This window comes from Oncorhynchus nerka, linkage group LG18 (genome assembly GCF_034236695.1).
Source record: "Oncorhynchus nerka isolate Pitt River linkage group LG18, Oner_Uvic_2.0, whole genome shotgun sequence".
Taxonomy (NCBI): Eukaryota; Metazoa; Chordata; class Actinopteri; order Salmoniformes; family Salmonidae; genus Oncorhynchus; species Oncorhynchus nerka.
In genome coordinates this window covers 33,750,220-33,773,540 of record NC_088413.1, presented here as the reverse complement: position 1 = coordinate 33,773,540, position 23,321 = coordinate 33,750,220, and the positions used below count along the sequence as shown (strand labels likewise).

Here is a 23,321-nt window from a genome sequence, read left to right as displayed (position 1 = left end):
ACATTTAGACCCAAACAAATCATGAGAAAAAATATATATAATTACTTGACACATTGGAAAGAATTTATTAAACAGCTAGAGAAGTAGAATCCTATTTGGCCCTAAACAGGGAGTACACGGTGACAGAATACCTGACCACTGAGACTGACCCAAACTTAAGGTAATATTTGAATATGTACAGAAGGCAGACCTGGCTCTCAAGATAAGACAGGCTATGTGCACAATGCCCACAAATTAAGGTGGAAACTGAGCTGCACTTCCTAACCTCCTGCCAAATGAATGACCATATTAAAGACACATATTTCCCTCAGATTACACAGACACACAAAGAATTTGAAAAACAAATCAAATTTTTGATCAACTCGCATATGTACTGGGTGAAATACCACAGTGTGCCGTCACAGCAGCAAGATGTGTGATCTGTTGCCACAAGAAAAGGGCAACTAGTGAGGAACAAACAACATTGTAAATGTAACCTATATTTATGTTTATTTTCCCTTTTGTACTTGAACTATTTGCACATCATTTCAAACACTGCTTATAGACATAATTTGACATTTTAAATCTTATGTGAGTGTAATTTTCACTGTTAATTTCATATAGTATTTTTCACTTTTGTTTATGATATATTTCACTTGCTTTGGCAATGTTAACATGTGTTTCCAATGCCAATAAAGCCCTTAAATATAACTGAATTTAATTGAATTGGGAGAGAGAGAGAGAGAGAGAGAGAGGGAGAGGCTGCCTATTTCGTCGGGTCTACTCAGATTACTGCATGACTTCACTGACTTCCTAGAACAGAGAACAGATACAGGCATGACGCCACTGCCTCTGGGCCCTCTTTTATTTCCAGGGCCTCTAAAAGGAAGGGACTGCTGATCTAAGATCAGGTCCCCCCCTGTCCATCTAATCTCATTATCTTCCAAAAGGTAAAACTGATCCTACTCTTACTCTGGGACACTCAGTACAGTACAACCTGGGTGGGTGATATTTGTTGGAGCTTCACAAGATTGAATTACCTAACAGTTGTTGCTGCAATACTTCCATAGACTGCTGGGATTACTGGGATTTCAATGGGGGGCAACCCTCATGTGAAAGAGAGGAGATGGGATTGTGGGATGGAGGGACAGAGAGAGATATGAAGGGAGACATGAAAGAGAGAGACGTGCAAATAGGGAGGCAGAGAGAGAGGGGAGGGTGAAAGAGGTGGATAGAGAGAGAGAGAGACCGGAGAGAGAGAGAGAGACCGGAGAGAGAGAGAGACCAGAGAGAGAGAGAGAGAGAGAGAGAGACCGGAGAGAGAGAGAGAGAGAGACCGGAGAGAGAGAGAGAGAGAGAGAGAGACCGGAGAGAGAGAGACCGGAGAGAGAGAGAGACCGGAGAGAGAGAGAGAGAGAGAGAGAGACCGGAGAGAGAGAAACTCCCTGGACAGGAAGGATATGGAAGCTAGACAGGCACAAGAGAGTCATAGCTCTGGGGTTAGGTGTCGGAGGGGGCAGATAGGTGTCGGGCCCCAAAAAGACCAACGAAAAAAGACATGTACATTTACCAACTTTAACAAATATTTATCATCTTATATATCTGAAAGGTAAAATGTAACATTCAATATGCGGATTCAGTATCTGTCCAGTCACATGGTCCATCTGGTTTCAAAGATTTTTTTTTTTTAATTCTTGAATGTAAATTTACTTTTTGCTTGGGAAATATGAGTTGGTAAAGAGTTCCATTCAGTGATAACTCTGTACAGTGCCTTCGGAAAATATTCGCACCCTTTGACTTTTTCCACATTTTGTTACGCTTCAGCCTTATTCTAAAATGGATTAAATAAATAATAATTCTCAGCAATCTACACACAATACCCCATAATGACAAAGTGGAAATCGTTTTTTAGAATTTTTTGCAAATGTATTAAAAAAACAAAAACTGAAGTACCTTATTTACATAAGTATTCAGACACTTTGCTATGAGCCTTGAAATTGAGCTCAGGTGCATCCTGTTTTCATTGATCATCCTTGAGATGTTTCTACAACTTGATTGGAGTCCACATGTGGTATATTCAAATTGATTGGACATGATTTGGAAAGGCACACACCTGTCTATATAATGTCCCACAGTTGACAGTGCATGTCAGAGCAAAAAAACAAGTCATGAGGTCAAAGGAATTGTCTGTAGAGCTCTGAGACAGGATTGTGTCGAGGCACAGATCTGGGGAAGGGTCCCAAAAAACGTATGCAGCATCATTCCTAAATGGAAAAAGTTTGGAACCACCAAGACTCTTCCTAGAGCTGGCCGCCCAGCCAAACTGAGTAATCAGGGGAGCTAGGCATCGGTCATGAAAGTGACTAAGAACCCGATGGTCACTCTGACAGAGCTCTAGAGTTCCTTTGTGGACGTCTGGAGGAAACCTGGCACCATCCCCGCGGTGAAGCATGTTGGTGGCAGCATCATGAGGTGGGGGAATTTTTCAGCAGCAGGGACTCGGAGACTAGTCAGAATCGAGGCAAAGATGAACAGAGCACAGTACAGAGAGATCCTTGATGAAAACCTGCTTCAGAGCGCTCGGGACCTCAGACTGGGGCGAAGGTTCCCCTTCCAACAGGACAACGACCCTAAGCCCATAGGCAATACAACGCAGGAGTGGGCTTCAGGACACGTTTCTGAATGTCCTTGAGAGGCCCAGTCAAAGCCCGGACTTGAACCCGATCTAACATCTCTGGAGAGCCTTGAAAATAGCTGTGTTGAAACGCTTGCCATCCAACCTGACAGAACTTGAGAGGATCTGTAGAGAAGAATGGGAGAAACTTTTCCCAGTGCAGATGTGCCAGGCTTGTAGCGTCATACCCAAGAACACTGTTAAGGTGTAATCACTGCCAAAGGTGCTTCAACAAAGTACTGAGTAAAGGGTCTGAATACGTATGTAAATGTCATATTTCATATTTAAAAAATGTATGAGGGGGGACAATTTAATCCATTTTAGAATAAGGAGTGTGATAAAGGGGGTGATGAAGGGAGTAATGAAGGGGTGCTGAAGGGAGTGATGAAGAGGGTAATGGAGGGGTGATGAAGGTAGTAAGGAAGAGGGTAATGGAGTGGTGATGAAGGGAGTAATGAAGGGGTGATGAAGGGAGTGATGAAGAGGGTAATGGAGAGGTGATGAAAGGAGTAATGAAGGGGTGATGAAGAGGGTAATGGAGAGGTGATGAAGAGGGTAATGGAGAGGTGATGAAAGTAGTAAGGAAGAGGGTAATATAGAGGTGATGAAGGGATGATGAAGGAAGTGATGAAGAGGGTAATGGAGGGGTGAGGAAGGGAGTGATAGAGGGGTGATGAAGAGGGAAATGGAGGTGTGATGAAGGGGGATGAAGGGAGTGAAAGGGAGTGATGAAGGGAATGAAGGGGTGATGAAGGGAGTGATGAAGCGGGTAATGGAGAGGTGATGAAGGGGGTAATGGAGAGGTGATGAAAGTAGTAAGGAAGAGGGTAATGGAGGGGTGATGAAGGGATGATGAAGGCAGTGATGAAGAGGATAATGGAGAGGTGATGAAGGTAGTAAGGAAGAGGGTAATGGCGAGGTGATGAAGGTAGTAAGGAAGAGGGTAATGGAGAGGTGATGAAGGTAGTAAGGAAGAGGGTAATATAGAGGTGATGAAGGGAGTAATGAAGGGGTGATGAAGGGAGTGATGAAGAGGGTAATTGAGGGGTGAGGAAGGGAGTGATAGAGGGGTGATGAAGAGGGAAATGGAGGTGTGATGAAGGGGGTGATGAAGGGGTGATGAAGAGGGTAATGGAGGGTGATGAAGGGAGTAATGAAGGGGTGATGAAGAGGATAATGGAGGGGTGATGAAGGTAGTAAGGAAGAGGGTAATGGAGAGGTGATGAAGGTAGTAAGGAAGAGGGTAATGGAGAGGTGATGAAGGTAGTAAGGAAGAGGGTAATGGAGAGGTGATGAAAGGAGTAATGAAGGGGTGATGGAGAGGTGATGAAGGTAGTAAGGAAGAGGGTAATGGAGAGGTGATGAAGGTAGTAAGGAAGAGGGTAATGGAGAGGTGATGAAGGTAGTAAGGAAGAGGGTAATTGAGGGGTGAGGAAGGGAGTGATAGAGGGGTGATGAAGAGGGAAATGGAGGTGTGATGAAGGGAGTGATGAAGCGGGTAATGGAGAGGTGATGAAGGGGGTAATGGAGAGGTGATGAAAGTAGTAAGGAAGAGGGTAATGGAGGGGTGATGAAGGGATGATGAAGGCAGTGATGAAGAGGATAATGGAGAGGTGATGAAGGTAGTAAGGAAGAGGGTAATGGCGAGGTGATGAAGGTAGTAAGGAAGAGGGTAATGGAGAGGTGATGAAGGTAGTAAGGAAGAGGGTAATATAGAGGTGATGAAGGGAGTAATGAAGGGGTGATGAAGGGAGTGATGAAGAGGGTAATTGAGGGGTGAGGAAGGGAGTGATAGAGGGGTGATGAAGAGGGAAATGGAGGTGTGATGAAGGGGGTGATGAAGGGGTGATGAAGAGGGTAATGGAGGGGTGATGAAGGGAGTAATGAAGGGGTGATGAAGAGGATAATGGAGGGGTGATGAAGGTAGTAAGGAAGAGGGTAATGGAGAGGTGATGAAGGTAGTAAGGAAGAGGGTAATGGAGAGGTGATGAAGGTAGTAAGGAAGAGGGTAATGGAGAGGTGATGAAAGGAGTAATGAAGGGGTGATGGAGAGGTGATGAAGGTAGTAAGGAAGAGGGTAATGGAGAGGTGATGAAGTTAGTAAGGAAGAGGGTAATGGAGAGGTGATGAAGGTAGTAAGGAAGAGGGTAATTGAGGGGTGAGGAAGGGAGTGATAGAGGGGTGATGAAGAGGGAAATGGAGGTGTGATGAAGGGGGTAATGAAGGGGTGATGAAGGGAGTGATGAAGAGGGTAATGGAGGGGTGATGAAGGTAGTAAGGAAGAGGGTAATGGAGGGGTGATGAGGGGAGTAATGAAGGGGTGATGAAGAGGATAATGGAGAGGTGATGAAGGTAGTAAGGAAGAGGGTAATGGAGAGGTGATGAAGGTAAGTAAGGAAGAGAAGGTAATGGAGGGTAATGGAGAGGTGATGAAAGGAGTAATGAAGGGGTGATGAAGAGGGTGATGAAAGAGGATGAAGGGAGTAATGAAGGGGGTAATGGAGAGGTGATGAAGTGGGTAATGGAGAGGTGATGAAGTGGGTAATGGAGAGGTGATGAAGGTAGTAATGAAGAGGGTAATGGAGGGGTGATGGAGGGGTGATGGAGGGGTGATGAAGGGGGTGATAGAGGGGTGATGAAGGGAGTAATGAAGAGGGTAATGGAGGGGTGAGGAAGGGAGTAATGAAGGGGTGATGAATGGGTAATGGAGAGGTGATGAAGGGAGTGATGAAGAGGGTAATGGAGAGGTGATGAAGAGGGTAATAGAGAGGTGATGAAGGGAGTAATGAAGGGAGTGATGAAGATGGTAATGGAGAGGTGATGAAGGGAGTAATGGAGAGGTGATGAAGGGAGTAATGAAGAGGGTAATGGAGAGGTGATGAAGGGAGTAATGAAGAGGGTAATGGAGAGGTGATGAAGGGAGTGACGGAGGGGTGATGAATTTCTCAACCTCTCTCATTCTCCTCACTTACTCTCTCCCTCTCCCTGTCTCTCCCTCCTGCTCTTTCTTTCCCTATTCTCTCTCTCTCTCTCGCATCACTGTGCTCTGAAGCATTGTGCAGAGGTCCAGAGGCGAGCTTTACTATTTCCCTGGTGTTTTTGTAGTTGACTTGCCACTGTCTTGTTTTCGTAGGTTACCACAGTGACTGGAGAGCCCGGCGGGGCCAGAGCAAGAGAGAGAGGTGTATTCTGTGAGACAGAGGGATGAAGCGATCACTGGTGGTATGTGTGTGTGTGTGTGTGTGTGTGTGTGTGTGTGTGTGTGTGTGTGTGTGTGTGTGTGTGTGTGTGTGTGTGTGTGTGTGTGTGTGTGTGTGTGTGTGTGTGTGTGAGAGAGAGAGAGAGAGAGAGAATGTGGCTGAGAGCGAGGGTTATTTATAAGTCCGTCCCTGTGTATTTTGAGAGGTATGTCTCGGCACGAACCAATGAGATTGTTTGATTCGGTCCGAGAGGTGATGCTACAGAATTCCCTTGCTTTGCTGTTTTTATTTTATTTTTAGGAACTCATAAATGTAGTATGCTTGTAAACATATGCATATCCTCGTACACATACATGCACACCACACACACAACACCCCATGGGGTATGTGGAACGGTGGAGGCTGGTTGGAAGTGCTATAGGAGGACGGTTGCGTGGTGGCCATATGTTTAATCTGTTTGATACCAGTCCATCTATTCCATTACAGCCATTACAATGAGCCTGTCCTCCTATAGCTCCTCCCACCAGCCTCCCACAGATGTGGAACCACAAGAAAGGACAAGAGAATGCCCATCATCCCTAAACACCCCCTGCCCCCACCTCAACATTATCACTCTTCAGAAATAAACGATCAATACTTTCCTCTCTTCCCTCCCTGCTATCCAGCACTATTTCTTATTTGTATTTTGGACACATCCTCTTTGGGGAATTTAACAACAGCCTTTGCAGATAGTGGTTAGGCTTTCTCCCTTGCCGCTCGCTCCCTGTCTTTGAAAGCTATTGTTTGGGGGAGCGCCACACAAGGTCGATTGCATTGATCGGAGCTCTGGGTGTCTCAGAGTAGGAGTGCTGATCTAGGATCAGGTTCGTTCTAGGATCAGCTAAACGTATTCATAATGAGCAAAAGACTAAACAGGATCCTAGATCACCACTTCCGAGACAGTTTGTGAATACGGCATCTGAGATTCTGGAGCTGGAGGGGAGAGGGAGCTAAGAGTGAGAGGGAGGCAGAGGGAGATGGAGAGAGAGGTAGAGGCAAAGGAGGAGTCTGAAAAAAGATGGGAGGGTTGCCACATCAAAGTTCTCTCATTCAGATTTGGCAGCCCTGTGGGGTGTTTTTTATTTCTTCTTCTGTTGTTCTGACGATGTGGTTCGTTGTGGTCGTGCAGATTGCAGGGCAGGCGGCGGCAGTGTCTTGTCCTTGAGTGCTCACCCATTCATAGAGTGAACATACCCCCAACAAATGTAGCATACAGACAATACATGCACCACACAGCCACTGATGTGGACACACGCACACACACTTGCACACAAACAACCACTGACATGCACACTAACACACATCGTGAGACTGTCACTGACATGCGTGGGCACACATACACACTCCCTGTCAATAACAGGAGGGAAAAGGGGACCACTATCACCCCCTTGTGGAGAATAAACAGTAGGTCCCTTTTCACCACATCACATGCAACAATGAACCTGACAACCACAGCCTCCATTATCAGTACTATTTCAATATGTTCTCAGATAATAACATACTGAACGTACCGTCTTCTCGAGAAACGATAATAGCTTCCAATAACTGAGAGTCCCAACAAGGACACTTGTGTTGTCGGACACGAATATGTCAGGACACAGGTCGTTTGATGTCGGTGAGATGTTTTCATTTTTATTTCATCGCAATCTTCAGAGCGTATACATTTATTATAACCCTGTCACTGTGAGAGGTCTTCATTTCAAGGCTTTTTCTAGATCTAGGATCTAGCTGGGGGGCAATGCAAAACTGACTATAGATCAGGTGGCAACATGCATTTTCTGATTGGCTCACCACCTTGCTTTACGGGTAACCCAATTAGTCACTAATAACCAATTTGTCATCAAAGAAAGATCTAGAGCCCCCATAGGAGACTGATTAGCCTGGAAGAGGCTGAAGTTCTGTCTATATTATTTGGGAACTTTGGCTGAACATTTGTTGCCAATACACTTGCTAAAGTCAAAGAAGAAGAAATGTATTACTTACACATCGGGGTAGATATGCAAAGATATGAGCTCTCTAGTACATCTCTATGGCTATGTCCCAATTATCTCTCCTTCCTCTCAAAGTGTGCACTTGTTCACTTTCCTTCACTGATTGAAAAGGAAATTACTTGTGTAAAAAAAACATGGTAGAAACTCCCCTCTAGCCCACGTCTCCATTAATCCAATGCTTTTAGATTCGTAGGAAGTAGTGAAGTGCCCTTCAGGGGAAATGAGATGTCATTTGGGACGCAGCCTGTGAGTGTTGATGCTGATTCCTCTACTCCAGTTTGATCCAGATGCCAAATCTCGGGGCGAAGGATGAGCTCCCTTAGTGGACGGAGGTCTTCCCGCTTCTGACACAACCTCCGCGTTGAAGTAGCGCAAGATGGATGCCAGGATCACCTTCTCCTCCATCACGGCAAAGCGCTGACCTGGGGGCACGGGTGTAACAAGAGCATGTGAGGATACACACTTTTAATCCTCCATTTTGTTTTAATTATGTCTTGTTTTTTGTTGTTGTCTGAAGTTAAACTTTAGTTTGTCACTATCATTAAGGTAGTGATAGCTTGTAAGCATCTTCGTTGGACAGGCCCACTGTAGTGGACAGTCCACTTTCAAGCTGATAAAACATTGATCAATACCTGTGACATTGTACAACCCAATTCTTGTTTTATTTTAAAATCTTTTATTTTGGCTTCAAGTTGAAAATTGCCGCCAAAGGTGACAAATCTTGTGTCATTAATCTCAAATGGAATGATGTTGATTTACCAATTTTCAAAAATGTTGTACTATTGTATTGAATATATTAAATGTCTCCTATTCTGACCAATGCGATCGCGGAGTCCAGCAGGGAAGGGAACAAAGGCGTAAGGTTGTCTCCCGACGCAGTTTTCCGGCAGGAAGCTCTCCGGGCAGGAAAACCTCTGGCTGGGGGAAGTGGCGCGGGTCACGGTGGAGGGAGTAGGGCATGATGATGGCGTTGGCACCTTTGGGAACCTTGAACCCGTCTACAGGTACAACAGTGAAACACAAGCTAGGCTATTAGGTCCACAAAATGTATAAGTGGATAAATGAACTAATGAACACAAATAACAACCAAAAAATAGCAAAACGAGATGACTGAAATGGAAATGGGTGCTGGATACACTGTAGGTTCATCTTCAATATGGCACAGACCAGCTAACAATTCTAGGGAAATAAAACATTTTTTTTGTAGTGTTACCTGTTATTTTTCCCTGATGTTTGAGTGTCCATTTTGCCGTTAGCTACAGGAACATTCTTTGTGTGTTGGCAAAAACCTCCTGAGAACCTATTTAGCATGTGGATGGCTTACCAAGAAAAACGTTCAAAAGGACTAATTTGAGGAAGACGTTAGCTTGATGCCTAAACATCAGTCACATGTACAGTGGATTATAGTGAGCAAAAATGAATCACTCTGCCTTTTCTTGGTGAGTGTTCCAACTCCTTATTAGCTCGAATTAGTCATTTTGTCATTTTCTTGGTCAGCCATTCTCGTGATTTTATTCGTTGTTGTTGAGCACCCTTCCTTTCCTTTTTTATTGCCGAACCACAAAGACCCACTTGAACTCTAACCTATCTAGAATGTTTTTTGCCTTAGAGGTAGGAAGAAATGATTTTAACGTCAAGCAGAATTTACCCAGAATGTGGTTAGCATGTTCTCAGAATATAGCCTATGATATTAATATTCCAGTCCAGTTTCCTGAGGGTTAAGAGAATATTCCATCAACATCACACCAAACATACACAGAACATGGTTGCCATGTTCTCAGAATATAAGGTATTAATGTTCTAGACGTGTTTCGTGGGATTGTTGCAAGAACATTAATGTGTTCAGTTTTCTGATAGTTAGGAGAATATTCTATCAACGTCACACCAAACATGGTTACCATGTTCTCAGAATATAAGATATTCATGTTCTAGACACATTTCAAGAACATTCATGTGTCCAGTTTCCTGATTGTTATGAGAATATTCTATCAGCATCACACCAAACATACCCAGAACGTGGTTACCATGTTCTCAGAATATAGAATATGAACGTTAATATTGAATATTCTGAGAACATGGTAACCACGTTCTGTGTAAAGTTATATTTTGACATATTTTTCCTTTGTTTTTCCTTCACTATTTTCCCCTAACCCTACCACCCCTCCCCCCTAACCCTCCCCTAACCCTACCCCCCCCTACCACCCCTCCCCTAACCCTACCACCCCTCCCTACCACCCCTCCCCTAACCCTACCACCCCTCCCCTAACCCTACCACCCCTCCCCTAACCCTACCACCCCTCCCTACCACCCCTCCCCTAACCCTACCACCCCTCCCTACCACCCCTCCCTAACCCTACCACCCCTCCCTACCACCCCTCCCCTAACCCTACCACCCTCCCCTAACCCTACCACCCCTCCCTACCACCCCTCCCCTAACCCTACCACCCCTCCCCTAACCCTACCACCCCTCCCCTAACCCTACCACCCCTCCCTACCACCCCTCCCCTAACCCTACCACCCCTCCCTACCACCCCTCCCCTAACCCTACCACCCCTCCCCTAACCCTACCACCCCTCCCTACCACCCCTCCCCTAACCCTACCACCCCTCCCTACCACCCCTCCCCCTAACCCTACCACCCCTCCCCTAACCCTACCACCCCTCCCTACCACCCCTCCCCTAACCCTACCACCCCTCCCCTAACCCTACCACCCCTCCCTACCACCCCTCCCCCTAACCCTACCACCCCTCCCCTAACCCTACCACCCTCCCCTAACCCTACCACCCTCCCTACCACCCCTCCCCTAACCCTACCACCCCTCCCCCTAACCCTACCACCCCTCCCTACCACCCCTCCCTAACCCTACCACCCCTCCCCTAACCCTACCACCCCTCCCTACCACCCCTCCCTAACCCTACCACCCCTCCCTACCACCCCTCCCCTAACCCTACCACCCCTCCCCTAACCCTACCATCCCCTAACCCTACCACCCCTCCCCTAACCCTACCACCCCTCCCCTAACCCTACCACCCCTCCCCTACCACCCCTCCCCTAACCCTACCACCCCTCCCCTAACCCTACCACCCCTCCCTACCACCCCTCCCCTAACCCTACCACCCCTCCCTAACCCTACCACCCCTCCCTCCCTACCACCCCTCCCCTAACCCTACCACCCCTCCCTACCACCCCTCCCCTAACCCTACCACCCCTCCCCTAACCCTACCACCCCTCCCCTAACCCTACCACCCCTCCCTACCACCCCCTCCCCTAACCCTACCACCCCTCCCCTAATTGTAGTAAACTAATGGACAACAACACTTAGGCTTCTACATACTATATCCATTTCATGGACACAGTATACTTAGTTATATTTGGTTTGTTTTTAGTCCCATCCTTCAGCTCCACTCAACCCCTACCATCTATCTCTGAAGACCATCCAGTTTTGTTCAACTGTGCTGTGATGTTTCACAAAAGTTCAACCTTTCTATTCTCATAGTTTCTACAGAATGTAAATGAAAGATAAACATTTTTGCTACGAGTATTATTATATTTTTAATCGATTGACTATGACTTTTCAGATCACCCAGCAGTCCTATTTTCAGAGTTAGTTCCTGGTAAATGCTGCAGTTCTTCAGCCATTTCTTAACCTGTGACCAAAAACAAGCTTCATGTGGACAGTACCAAAACAAATTATCAGATGATTCTGTCTCTTCGCAGCAAAATCTGCAGAGCTGGGATGGTTGTGTCCCCCATATATAATGTATAACAATCTATTGGTTTCAAGAATTTTGTTCAAACGCTAAGTTTTGATTCTGGCATCATTTTGTGTATCAGTTCATAAACCATGTGCCATGGAATCGGTACATCAAGAATCTCTTCCAAACTATTTTGCAATCTATATGGCACATCTGTCCATTTTTTGGTCCTTAAATTAAACTGGCATACCTTTTTATGTATCACAATTTTCATTAAAGAATGTTGGTCTTTAATTCAGGGCCGGCAGACAAGTTCATTACTTTCTCCCCCTTCCACTTGCCTCTTCCATTTTTTTTGTGGTAATGCTGCAAATAGTTGTTTGTAATTTTGGATAGAGCAGACATTTCCATATATTTTTGTGAGCTGCATGTGTGACAACTCCACAATTACTATTTAATCAAATAGTATATTTGAGTTTAATCATAATATATGTTGTAATGTTTGTTCTGTCTTTTCTGGCAAATTAAACTGAAATGGCAACCAACTTTCTATGGCTTGTTTTAAAAATGGCGATATGGAAATGATGCAGACAATTACATTGATAGAAGCCACAATCTGAGGCCTCCCAAGTGGCGCAACGGTCTAAGGCACATCACTACAGACCCAGGTTCAGACGGCTAGAGACATCACTACAGACCCAGGTTCGATCCCGGGCTTTATCACAACCAGCCGTGATCGGGAGTCCCATAGGGCGGTGCACAATTGGTCCAGCGTCGTCCGGGTTAGGGGAGGGTTTGGCCGGGGGGTGCTTATCGTGCTCTAGTGACTCCTTGTGATGGGCTGGGCGCTTGCAGGCTGACCTCGGTCGTCAGGTGAACAGTGTTTCCTCTAATACATTGGTGATGCTGGCTTCTGTGTTAAGTGGGCAAGTGTTAGAAAGCGTGGTTTGGCGGGTCATGTTTCGGAGGATGCGTGACTTGACCTTTGCCTCCCGAGCCTGTTGGGGAGTTGCAGCGATGTGACAAGATTGAAATTGGGGAGAAAAAGTGGGTAAAATACCAAAAAAAGAAGCCAAAGCAATATTAAAGCTGACATTAATGGAATGGTATCTTAGAAACAGTCCTCACTGTGACAATCCTATGAAAATGTAAAATGTTACGTAAAGGAACATTCTTTAAAATTGTGCGAATGTTTGTTGTTAGCTGGGAGGCCACCCAATGTGAACATGTACAAGAATTAGTATAAATTAAATACAGTGTATACCTAATCCTGTCCATTTAAATCAGTTTGAAAATGAAGGACAGACTGAAATAAACTTGAATGGTTAAGAATGTGTCATTCATGTCACTCACTGATGTGGCAGTCTTCACAGATGCTGCGGGCGAAGAAGGTGACGGAGGGGAACAGGAGCAGGGACTCTTTGATGACACACTCCAGGTGGCGCAGCTTCTTCAGATCCTCTGTGTTTATTGGCCGGTCGGACTCATCTGAGCACTGGGGTACAAGAATGCATGTTACACCCCATTATGAAAGTTATGTGGCGAATGGCGGGACAGAAATTGGGACCCTCACAATTCCCTTACCGACCCTATAAGGGGGGGGGGGGGGGGGGGGATTGGGAACTACTGGGAACTACTGCTGTACAGCAAACCATTTTGATATGCCACAGAACCACTTTGGGGTGACTGGGTTTGAACTCACTCTAACCCGAGAAGGAGAAGGATTTGAACGAGAGTCAGCATTGAAGAGAACCAAAAGGCCCCAGGCAGAGAAAACAAGATAGAAGCAGGAATAGCGACGGTAAACTAGAGGGTTATAATTACCAAGTGCCTCCTGCAGAGGCCCGTTGTCTAGCAGCTCCTCTAATTAGACTTCCCACACCGGAGACCAGTGTTCAATCCCAGCAACCACCCTTTCTGACTGTCTCTCCCAATTACCTATCTCTGCTCTCTTTCATCACTGTTTAAATAAAAAAAATAAAAAAACACTTTTAACCCTCTACTGCATGCATTATAATAGAAACATGAAAAAAAATGAATTTGTTTTACTAATGTAGAAGGGCCCCAAATGAACACGTAAAATCTCTCTCTCTCTACATATACAGTTGAAGTCGGAAGTTTACATACACATTAGCCAAATACATTTAAACTCAGTTTTTCACAATTCCTGACATTTAATCCTGGTAAATAAGTCCCTGTCTTAGGTCAGTTAGGATCACCACTTTATTTTGAGAATGTGAAATGTCAGAATAATAGTAGAGAGAATTATTTCTTTCAGCTTTATTTCTTTCATCACATTCCCAGTGGGTCAGAAGTTTATATACACTCAATTAGTATTTGAAAGCATTGCCTTTAAATTGTTTTACTTGGGTCAAACGTTTCCACAAGCTTCCCACAACAAGTTAGGTGAATTTTGGCCCATTCCTTCTGACAGAGCTGGTGTAACTGAGTCAGGTTTGTAGGCTTCCTTGCTCACACACGCTTTTCAGTTCTGCCCCCAAATGTTCAATAGGATTGAGGTCAGGGCTTTGTGATGGCCACTCCAATACCTTGACTTTGTTGTTCTTAAGCCATTTTGCCACAACTTTGGAAGTATGCTTTGCGACCAAGCTTTAACTTCCTGACTGATGTCTTGAGATGTTGCTTCAATATATCCACATAATTTTCCAGCCTCATGATGCCATCTATTTTGTGAAGTACACCAGTCCCTCCTGCAGCAAAACACCCCCACAACATGATGCTGCCACCCCCGTGCTTCACATTTAGGATGGTGTTCTTCGGCTTGCAAGCCTCCCCAGTTTTCCTCCAAACATAATGAAATGTTAAAAATATTAAACAGAATTGTTTTATCCACGCATATATAACAAATATATTTTATCTTTGTTCTGCCCCTGAACAAGGCAGTTAACCCACTGTTCCTAGGGCGTCATTGTAAATAAGAATTTGTTCTTAACTGACTTGCCTAGTTACATAAAATAAATTAATAAATACATTTACAAAAATAAATTGAAATCCTATTAGTCAGGTCAATATTATAGTTAACAGTTAACAGCAAATACATACAAACTCAAAACCCCAGCTACATTAAAAAAAAATGTTCAAGCAAAGTGAATTTTCTTTGCTTTAGTAAATTACGATTTTATGGAAAATTTGACTCTTCCTCTAGTATCCGATACAGTCGGGTTTGCTTTGGCACGCTTGCACCCAAAGCAGCAGGCCAGAATGGGTTTTGATAGCAGTTACCATATATTGATTGTCAGGCTAGCAGGATGTGGTTTATTACGACCTTATTTATGGAGAGTAGATTTCCATCTCTGCAGTGAACCGATGTGGTGTTGAGGTTTCGAAACAAGTGTGACACCAACTTGTATGTTTTAGCATATTCAAACACACAGGTGTTATGCATCAAGTTGATTCTTTGATTAATGAGCCTATCTCAATGGTTTCTGCATGGAACAGAGCGAGGAAGGGTACTGGTCCGATCCAAATCTTCGACAGTGGTGAGTCCCTGAACTGCTCTGTGTAGCCGATGACTTGATGGAAGAAATCTGAAACCAAAGAGAGAGAACTCTGAAGTCATTCACTAGTTCAAGCGTCTGATTATCTGTAGATTGACAGGGCATTAGACCTTGTAGACTGAATGAATGTTTGAAGCTCTCCTCCCTAAACTACTGCCCTCTCCTCTCTCTTCCCTTCCCTTCTCCTCACATCTCCTCTCCTCTCCTCGCTCAATTCCGGAGTTGGCTTTGAACTGCAATGCGTTCCCTATAAGGGGGTATGTGCTTTCAATCTCTGGTATGGGCTTCATCTCCCTCCATTTATACAGAAAACTGCTGAGTAGCTGGTGTAGGTCAGCATTGAAACAAAGAGACTCACCCCCAGCAGCCCCAAAGTGTAAGCCCCCAAAACTATACCATCTCTGGGTAGTACGTGGCCTAAACAACCTCCGAATGAATGTCTGAGACCTGCTGGCTTCACCTCATATCAGGTGGACTTAAATCCTTAACTGTTCCCCACTTCTCTCTGTTTTTCCAGCCGCTAGTTATGAATGATTAACCAGTAGGGAGGGGGAAAGAGGTAAACATGGATGTTCATCAAGGGATAGTATTTTGTACTGTCATGCAAGCACATGTAGTACACATGATGAAAAAGTATGCACTCTCTATTGTAAGTCGCCGTCACGGTCGTCGTAATAACATTCGGACCAAAGCGCAGAGTGAAATTGGTTCGACATTTAATTAGAAGTGAACCGCACAAAAAAAACAATAAAGAGCCACCGACACGTGAAGATATGGCGTGCTCACAGGCAACTACACATAAACAAGACCCCACAAAACACAGTGGGGAAATGGCTGCCTAAATATGATCCCCAATCAGAGACAACGATAAACAGCTGCCTCTGATTGGGAACCATACCAGGCCAACATAGAAGTAAAACAACCTAGATTACCCACCCTAGTCACACCCCGACCTAACCAAAATAGAGAATAAAAAGGCTCTCTATGGTCAGGGCGTGATGGTCGCCCTGGATAAGAGCATCTGCTAAAGGACTAAATTGTCAAATAAAAATGTAAAACACGCAGACATACACAGACAGGTATAAACACACATGTGCATACACTTAGATGATAACTGCCTGTCATAACACAGCAACGTTTTATTCACAGACGGTTATAAACCAAAACATGGTTAAAACTATTATTTTGATATCATGGATGGTCAGTCCTTGTATCCATAGCTATGTCTATAAAGTTGAGTGGTTACATTGTCCAGCCCCATCAGCTTTTTACCAAAACAGTGGCAGCTTGACCGCTTTGTTGTCGTATGAACTGCAGATTGCCTCTTTAAAGTGGGGGCCCTCCAAAATATTGAACAGTCACACAAGGTGTGAAGAGGTTGCCGTGCTGCGAGTCTCCATGCAGCAACAATGCAGACAATATATTGTGTTAATGAGAACAGCCTCATTTCTAGGACATTTGGGAGAAACAGATTAACGTGATTCACCGTTCAAATTGGATATTGTATTCACGTATCTCTTGAATGAATTGATTTCTTGTCTTTCTTTACTGCTACAAAGTATTTCCTAAAGATATTACGGATGGCATAATTTAAGTCTTCATGGTTCCCCAACGCTAAATTGATAAAAGCACACCCTCCACAAAATACAAAAAAAATATATATATACAGTGCTCAAAAAAATAAAGGGAACACTTAAACAACACAATGTAACTCCAAGTCAATCACACTTCTGTGAAATCAAACTGTCCCCTTAGGAAGCAACACTGATTGACAAGAAATGTCACATGCTGTTGTGCAAATGTAATAGACAACAGGTGGAAATTATAGGCAATTAGCAAGACACCCCCAATAAAGAAGTGGTTCTGCAGGTGGGGACCACAGACCACTTCTCAGTTCCTATGCTTCCTGGCTGATGTTTTGGTCACTTTTGAATGCTGGCGGTGCTTTCACTCTAGTGGTAGGATGAGACGGAGTCTACAACCCATACAAGTGGCTCAGGTAGTGCAGCTCATCCAGGATGGACCATCAATGCGAGCTGTGGCAAGAAGGTTTGCTGTGTCTGTCAGCGTAGTGTCCAGAGCATGGAGGCGCTACCAGGAGACAGGCCAGTACATCAGGAGAAGTGGAGGAGGCCATAGGAGGGCAACAACCCAGCAGCAGGACCGCTACCTCCGCCTTTGTGCAAGGAGGAGCACTGCCAGAGCCCTGCAAAATGACCTCCAGCAGGCCACAAATTTGCATGTGTCTGCTCAAAAGGTCAGAAACAGACTCCATGAGGGTGGTATGAGGGCCCGACGTCCACATGTGGGGGTTGTGCTTACAGCCCAACACCGTGCAGGACGTTTTTAATTTGCCAGAGAACACCAAGATTGGCAAATTCGCCACGGGCGCCCTGTGCTCTTCACAGATGAAAGCAGGTTCACACTGAGCACGTGACAGACGTGAAAGTCTGGAGACGCCGTGGAGAACGTTCTGCTGCCTGCAACATCCTCCAGCATGGGTCAGTCATGGTGTGGGGTGGCATTTCTTTGGGGGGTCGCACAGCCCTCCATGTGCTCGCTAGAGGTAGCCTTTTTGCCATTAAGTACCGAGATGAGATCCTCAGACCCCTTGTGTGACCATATGCTGGTGCGGTTGGCCCTGGGTTCCTCCTAATGCAAGACAATGCTAGACCTCATGTGGCTGGAGTGTGTCAGCAGTTCCTGCAAGAGGAAGGCATTGATGCTATGGACCGCCCGTTCCCCAGACCTGAATCCAATTGAGCACATCTGGGACATCATGTCTCGCTCCATTCACCAACGCCACGTTGCACCACAGACTGTCCAGGAGTTGATCCCTCAGGAGACCATCCGCCACCTCATCAGGAGCATGCCCAGGAGTTGTAGGGAGGTCATACAGGCTTCATCTGGGTCCATCTGTGCAGAGAGCTGCTGAGGAACTGCCAGGTAAAGACGCCGGCCAATATGGTCAGGAGTAAGACCAAAACGATCGACCCACTCAGCAATTCACCGATATTCATCTTGGTTAGTTAGGCGGTGGTCCAATATTGACTCATAAATGTACATTTGCTTCGGGGTCTCATTCTTTAGCAATAGCAGACAAAAGGTTCTGTGTAATTATGGAAAGATGTCCAACCACTGACCATGTAATGCTCCTCAGGGAGAATCGGGTAGGCTACCTCTACGAGTACCCCTGAAGTGAGCCACAATAGCAGGCTACTAATACAGTCGTCAACGTTTTTAGGATGCGGGCCCCCTTGCCAATTCACAGTGAGATGCCCTTAAAAAAGGGGTGTTACTTTTGTAGCAAATGAAGGGGGGAGAGCTATGATTGAAGCTTGAAAAAGTATATCAGGTAAAGGGGCAATCCCCAAAACCAATAGAGTTGGCTTCCAACGAAGGCCTTGGATCTGGGCTTGAACTAACAACTCGGCTGCGTAAGCATCATATGTGCCGCTAAGGTTTTAAGGTCCAGACCTCTTAGAAGTACTTTATGATATCACACAAGGGAACATTTCATTCTTAGGATGTACTCTATACCCCTCAAACAACTCATTGTTCCCTTCTATATCAGGGACTGATTTAGACCTGGGACACCAGGTGTGCACAATTAATTATCAGGTAAAGCAGAAAACCATCGGGCTCCGGATCTCGGGAGGTAAGAGTTGAATGCCCCTGCTCTATGCTATTTCCAAACATTTCTGACATGCGTAAAGAACTCTTGTAAGACTAGCCCTTGGTGGGCTTAAAGAGATCCTAATAAATAAACATTGTAAAAAAATCCCCCCCCATGTAGAGTATAATACAGAACTGATGAATTACTGACTGCTTATGAATTGAAAACATGATCGTGTAACTAAAAGCCCACTGGTCAAAAACTGGTTAAATCAATGTTGTTTCCACATCCTTTCAACACCAAAAAGCTGTGACGACATTGAATCAATTTTATCTTTATTTAACTAGGAAAGTCAATTGGGAACAAATTACTATTTTTAATGATGGCCTAGGAACAGTGGGTTAACTGCCTTGTTCAGGGGCAGAAAGACAGATTTTTACCTTGTCAGCTTGGGGATTTGATCTTGCAACCTTTTAGGTTATTAGTCCAACACTCTAACCACTAGGCTACCTGCAACCCAAACCAACACAGAAAACTACTTGGATTTTCTTTTTTTCCACCCACATTTGAACCTAAAACCAATGACATGGTGAATTGTTTTTGTTGATTTTACGTTGACAACTTAAACAATTGTAAATCAAAACTAGATTTGAAAATTACGTTTGTGCCCAGTGGGAGTGTTCATTATCAATTGAACCAGGGGAGAAGGTTAATCTAGCAGCTGTATCTCGGTAGAAATTAGCCTGTGGATGAGGTTGTAGCTAATATGAATCCAACACGAGTGAGAAAGGACAGAGTTTATCCCTTTTCCTTCCCTTTCTTAATCCACAAACCCTTGAAGTAAGCCTCCTTCCTCTTTCTTTAATTGAGCAAAGTTTAGTTATTCCTGGCCCTTTTTTTATTCAAGTTAAGGAACGTTTTAAGTGCCCCAAATGCCAACGGCTTACTTTCAGGGTCCCGTAGTTCCTGTGCCATTTGTTAGAAGTCAGTTTTAAGGATGTGGCCAGGAGCTGGCTAGTTTTTGTCAGGCTTTTTTGTTTTTTCAACTTTCCCTTAAGTCTCCCTAAAAGAAAAATGGGAGAATGTCACGTTTAAAACCTAGCTTTTAAAAAAAAAATTTTTTACCTTTATTTTACTAGGCAAGTCAGTTAAGAACAAATTCTTATTTTCAATGACAGCCTAGGAACAGTGGGTTAACTGCCTGTTCAGGAGCAGAACGACAGATTTTGTACCTTGTCAGCTCAGGGATCTGAACTTACAACCTTTTGGTTACTAGTCCAATGCTCTAACCACTAGGCTACCCTTACCGCCCCTTTTTGCGACCTGCTTGAGGGACATGATTTAGGATTTAAGTTTGATTATTTTTTCACAAAGTTTTGAAGTAGAGACTAATGTCAGAACCCAACTTTACTGAAAACATTCTGAATAGCATACAGATGGGGGGGGGGGGGGGGGGAACAGACGCTCCAAAAAACAAGAATGCCTTCAAATCAACACTAGATGTCATGAGACAAATGCAAAGATAGATTTTTGTTGAACCATATTCTATTAAACAAAATTCTAACTTTCAAGTAAGTGTACAAAACAACTGAAATTACCTACTTAAAATTGTCTTAGCGTCTGGATAACAATTTATTCGTAAAAAAAATTAAATAATAATTCAAAAGTGTCTGCAAAATGACATAATTGTAAAATGCAATTATTCTGAATTATTCTGAACAGTGATAGAAAAAAATAATACAATAAAGTTTTTTTTTTTTAACTGTTATTGTATTATTTTATTCTATCACTGATGACGTTTCACCCTTTTGATTGATTTGATTGCACATCTCTCTAGATAAAAGTGTCAATTACATGTATATGATTTGAGATCTGAAATGTAATTCCTGTTCTGCTTCTGTACTTAGAGCCTCTTCTACTTGCACTCTGACAAATGTCCTCTTCTGTCTTTCCACATTTCTCCCCTTTCCCCTCCTCTCCCTTAAAACCCCTTCCTCCCATTTCCTTTCCCTCCCCTCACCTCCCACCATTCTCCTCCCTGTTTCCCCCCAGGTTCATGGCCCACCACACCCTGCACCATGGCATTGAGGACAGCGGTGGTGCTGGTCTTCCTGCAGGATGTGCAGGACTGTCCCGCTGTCTGCTCCTGAGCAGGGGTAATGCTGCGCCCACATTGCCTCTTCAACTGGCCCCTGCAGAGGGAGAGGGTGCCCGCCTTCCACCAGAGGTTCCACATCGCCATGGGCACCACCAACCGAGTGTAGTAACTTTCTCCATGCCATTATGCTCAGAGGTGTACTGAAAATGTTACTTAAGTCAAATCAAATGTATTGGTCACGTACTTTATACAAATGTATTGGTTACGTACTTTATACAAATGTATTGGTCACGTGCTCATATTTTACAGAGGTTATCACAGGTGCAGCAAATTGCTTATGTTTCTAGCTCCAACAGTGCAATAATACCTAACAATACAAACAAATCCCCAAAATGTAAAGAAAGAAATTAAGAAATGTCAGAGTCCGGAAAATGAATATATACTGTATGTATTTGATGGTGTGTGTGTGTATAGACAGTATATGAATAGAAAAGGTGTGTACAGCAGTAGTTACATTGGATAAGCCTTGACTTGACTAGAATGCAGTATATACTGTACATATGAAGTGGGTAAAAATGGTATGTAAACATTATTAAAGTGACCAGTGTTCAATGACTATGACTATACATAGGGAAGCGGTCTCTAAGGTGCAGGGTAGAGTACCGTAACAGTGACTAGTAACAGTGACTAAGTTCCGGGAGGGGTATTGGACAGAGGCTGGCTAGTGGTGACTATTTAACAGTCTGATGGCCTGGAGACAGAAGCTATACTAATGTGTTGTAATAGACAATTATGCAATTATCAGTCATAGAAAATATGAATTGTGTTTAGAAGGTAGTTTTCCATAAATGTGTATTTTCTTTGCTCACTGTTAGGACACTTGGAGTAAGCCTATAGTGAAACACTAGCCTAGTGAAACACTAGCCTATAGTGAAACACTAGCCTAGTGAAACACTAGCCTATAGTGAAACACTAGCCTAGTGAAACATGTGCACCCCTTTCTATACTCATCCATTCCACAAGAGTCTTGGTGAAATTGAAAAACTGTCTAGGTGCCACTTTCACAGACTTCCCCCACTAGCTTAGCTTTTTGCCTTTTGATTAAAAAAAAACATCAATACATAAATTAAAGCTAGTCTGCGATTGGTGCATTTGTTTACTTTCAAATGAATTATATTCATTATTAACTAGACAAGTCAGTTAAGAACAAAATCTTATTTATAATGACTGCCTACCAAATAGCCTCTCTCAGATATATGACAAAACACACATCATGACAAGATAGACAACACTGCATAAACAGAGAACTAAGACAACAACATAGCAAGGCAGCAACACATGACAATACAGCATGGTAGCAGCACAACATGACAACAACATGGTGGCAACACAACACATGGTACATTATTGGGCACGGACAACAGCACAAAGAAGGTAGAGACAACAACACATCACGCAAAGCAGCCACAACTGTCAGTAAGAGTGTCCATGATTGAGTCTTTGAATGAAGAGATGGAGATAAAACTGTCCAGTTTGAATGTTTGTTGCAGCTCGTTCCAGTCGCTAGCTGCAGCGAACTGAAAAGACAAGCGACCCAGGGATGTGTGTGCTTTGGGGACCTTTAACAGAATGTGACTTGCAGAACGGGTGTTGTGTGTGGAGGATGAGGTCTGCAGTAGATATCTCAGATAGGGGGGAGGTGAGGCCTCAGAGGGTTTTATAAATAAACATCAACCTGTCTTGCGACAGGTATACAGAGATGACCAGTTTACAGAGGAATATAGAGTGCAGTGATGTGTCCTATAAGGAGCATTGGTGACAAATCTAATGGCCGAATTGTAAAGAACATCTAGCCGCTCGAGAGCACCCTTACCTACTGATCTATAAATTATGTCTTCATAATCTAGCATGGGTAGGATGGTCATCTGAATCAGGGTTCGTTTGGCAGCTGGGGTGAAAAAGGAGCGATTACGATAGAAGAAACCAAGTCTAGATTTAACTTTGGCCTGCAGCTTTGATATGTGTTGAGAGAAGGACAGTGTACCGTCTAGCCATACTCCTAAGTACTTGTATGAGGTGACTACCTCAAGCTCTAAACCCTCAGAGGTAGTAATAACACCTGTGGGGAAGGGCATTGTTCTTACCAAACCACATGATCTTTGTTTTGGAGGTGTTTAGCACAAGGTTAAGGGTAGAGAAAGCTTGTTGGACACTAAGGAAGCTTTGTTGTGGAGCATTTAACACAAAATCCGGAGAGGGGCCAGCTGATTATACGACTGTATCATCTGCATATAAATGGATGAGAGAGCTTCCTATTGCCTGAGCTATGTTGTTGATGTAAATTGAGAAGAGTGTGGGGCCTAGGATCGAGACTTGGGGTGCTCCTTTGGTGACAGGCAGATGTTCTGACTTTATACACTGCACTCTGAGAGAGGTAGTATGCAAACCAAGCCAAAGACTCCTCAGAGACGCAAATACTCCTTAGCCAGCCCACAAGAATGGAATGGTCTA

At 44.2% G+C, this 23,321-nt stretch overlaps 1 pseudogene; it reads right to left on the bottom strand.

Moving 5' to 3' along the window:
• Window positions 1–8,094: 8,094 nt before the first annotated feature.
• On the bottom strand, window positions 8,095–20,954 carry LOC135561615 (cytochrome P450 4V2-like; annotated as a pseudogene).
• Between the last annotated feature and the right edge of the window lie 2,367 nt (window positions 20,955–23,321).